We start from the raw sequence: 3,416 nt of genomic DNA on the forward strand, positions 1-3,416 counted from the left end.
GAAAACAGAAAAATATGTTTTGTAAAGTATGTAACTGATTTATTTTCAGTTAAAACATTACAAATGAGGTGTTTATCATGCAGAGTACATAAAAGAAAGCATCTTAAAAAAGCTAACTATTAGCCAGCCTGCGGTGTCACACGCCTTTAATCCCAGCACTCAGGAGGCAGAGCCAGGTGGTTATCTGTGAGTTCGAGGCCAGCCTGGTCTCCAGAGTGAGATCCAGGACAGGCACCAAAACTACACAGAAAAACCCTGTCTTGAAAAACAAATAAACAAACAAACAAACAAACAAAGTACAGAAACCAGTTTACACTCTACTGTTCACATGCAGATACTTTTAAATAAATTTGCAAATATTGAATAAAATGATCTATTCACAGAAGGATCATAGAATAATTTTATTTACTGCAATATTTTAGCTATACTAGGTCCTGGAGCAGAACTGTCCCCTAAAATCTTGGTCCAGAACTCTGTTTTGTCCCCATACATTCAAGTATAGTTATAGTGTGTGCATGAGAGTTTTTTTTTTGTTTGTTTGTTTTATCAAGAAACAGGATATATATATGTTTTGCTCTATTTTTTCCTATTATATATCCTAAACTTTCAATTTAATTGATTTTAGGATTCTGTTTTTCCATTTCATCGACTATCTAGGAAGGAAGTTGTGGGAGAATGTGTTTTCAATGCTCACCTTATCTTTATTATTGGTGAAGGACTTCTATCAATTTTTAGCAGATAATTGATGAAAACAAAAGTTCTTTTATGGAAGTTTACAGAAGAAATAAAAAAGAAGATAGAATTCATAGTGAAATTATGGAAAGTCTAAGAGACTGAGTTTATTCAGAGTTAGTTGAATAGTTCAAGAGGTAAGATTCAATCTCAGAGGAAGGACATCAATATTAAATAGACCATTACATAGGACTCTTCATTCTGGGAAATTAAGAATAAGAATAACATGTACTTACAACATTTTCTCCCTTCCCTTTCCTCCCTCTGTACTCTTCCATAAAGTACTCCTTTCTCTTTTTCAAACTTACGGTCTGCTTCTCCAATAATTGCTGTTGCATGCATATATGTATATGAATATGTACATATATTCCCAAATACAACCTGATCAGTTAGTATAATGTCATTTGTATGTCTGAACACTGCTTCAAAATGTCTTTTGAGTGAATGTCTCTCAACTCCGTCTTTGTCAGATTGCGAGATAATAAAAACTTATCGTTTGGAAGTGGGGGGAGGGGACCAACAGGGGAGTCAGCAGGGCAGGAATCAAGGGAGGACATTCACACTTCAAGTTTTGAAATTTTTGAAGATTGTTTAAGTGAAGATAGAAATCTGTGAAGATTGTTTTCTCCACTGGAAAATAAAAAGTAAATACTCTTCAGCAAGCTGGTGACTTAGATATCTTATTTATTATGAACTCTCAGAAAGAGTAAATGCATACATATATGTATATTTACATATATTCATGTGCATGAGTATATATGTGTAGTTGTGTATATACCCTTATATATAAATCCATATACATATATATGGATTTATATTTTTATTTGTCTCAGGTAGGCTTTATATTATGGAAGACAAACAGTAGTCCATAAAACAATTGCCTATAACTGCTAACAATCTTGTGATTTCCTAGGGCATAACTCAGAAAGACTAAATGCTATTGCTTGTTATACATGAAGGAACAGGGTCATAGATGGTTCCGTTTTTGAGATATTAGCTAAGAGGCATAAAACCTTTACATGTACAAAACTGTCTATACAAATGGAGTAAAGCCTTTGAAATTACATATATGTTGTTCTAATGAGAAATTGAAGGTATTTGCAATACGTACAGCCCTTTCAAGTTTATGCAAGTATTTTTGTTTTTTTCCGGTGGTCTGTATAACATAACATTGTAAATAATTTTCAACTTTATTATTGCAGCAATAGAATTTTATTTATGTACATCACTAAATCCAAAGCCTCCCCACGGACTGAGATCCACCTGGCAGACTCAGTCCAGGCAGGGCCAGTCCCCTCCTCCCAGGCCGAGCCAGTGTCGCTTGTTTTTCCTCTTTTTAACAGATCTTGCCTCAGGTTTATTTGTAAAAACAGAATAGGGTCCTGATCATCTGAAAACAGTGTATAAGTGTGTCACACCATCTGTCTGTCTTCAGATTGGCAGACAGAAACCTTTTCTATGGGGCCTTCCAAACGGCCTGGACACCTTTGGGAGCCTGAGCTGGAGCTGAGGCCTCTGCCTTGGTTTGAGCCTTGGGCTTTGGTTGGCAGAACCTACGACCCTTGACCATGTTGCTTCTAATCTGCTTCCCAAGCTTGGGATGGGCAATGAAAGCAAGACGGCTGAGTTTGCTGTTGAGGTCCTTTGTATCTTTGGCTTCACAGGGGCTTTGATGGCCTCTGCACATGCGCTCACTGTCTTTGCATTGTTTGCCTGCATCTTCTTCAGGTCTTTCTTGTGCTTCTTCACAAAGAGCCTGCTCCTCGGGAACTTGGGGTCGACCCCCTTAAGAGATTTGTATCTTTGTGCCCAGGGTTCTTGATGCCATTTCTGTGGCATTTTCGGGATTGGTTGTGTGTGCTGTGGTTCTTGGACTTGTCCATGTCACAACCGTAACCGGCGGCTTCCACAGCACCTGGGACGGGAAGAGAAAGAGCCCCTTTATATTTTTCTAATGTTTGTTTCACAAAATCAAATTACTTAACTTCTTCATTTCCACAATCACAAAAGTCAGGGATGAGGGAGAATTTGTGGTTGGTATGTGGAATGAATAAAATTTTTCTTAATAACATAAAAAAAGTCAAAGTTCTGCTGTACGGCCTCGTTATGTGATTTTTAAATACTTACATTCAACATATCACATTATGTACATGTGTGCATCTGCTGGTGCTTATTTGAGCTCTCACTATTAATATTACATGAGTTTATATTATTTATGATGCATATTAGTACAGTAATTTTAATGTGACTTTACACTTTGTACATTTTTGTTTCAAGAAATCATCCTTGTTGTTAACTACAGGAATCCAGTTGTTAGTAACTGGAAATGTCAAATCTGTTCATATAATAGTTTAACAATAATGATGTCAAAAGTAAGAGTGAAAGCGATGGATGAAAATTAAGATTCATTTCCTGGCTTCTATTTTTAAAATATATTAATTGCAGTCAAAATAATCAAAGACTGTGCTTCCTGCTTATCTGAAATAAAAGTTCCTGTTTTGATTGGCATGCTAGGCATAGTGACAGTATGACAAAGATACATAAAATCTAAAACTAAGCTCTTCTTATTTCCTCATTTTTTTTTTTTTTTTTTTTTTTTTTTTTGGTTTTTCGAGACAGGGTTTCTCTGTGTAGCTTTGCGCCTTTCCTGGGACTCACTTGGTAGCCCAGGCTGGCCTCGAACT

General features: G+C 36.3%; 1 pseudogene; it reads right to left on the reverse strand.

Moving 5' to 3' along the window:
* Nucleotides 1-2,188: 2,188 nt before the first annotated feature.
* Nucleotides 2,189-2,615, reverse strand: LOC128105969 (60S ribosomal protein L29-like; annotated as a pseudogene).
* Nucleotides 2,616-3,416: the final 801 nt, after the last annotated feature.

This window comes from Peromyscus californicus, unplaced genomic scaffold (genome assembly GCF_007827085.1).
Source record: "Peromyscus californicus insignis strain IS unplaced genomic scaffold, ASM782708v3 Scaffold_9__1_contigs__length_137607984, whole genome shotgun sequence".
NCBI lineage: Eukaryota > Metazoa > Chordata > Mammalia > Rodentia > Cricetidae > Peromyscus > Peromyscus californicus.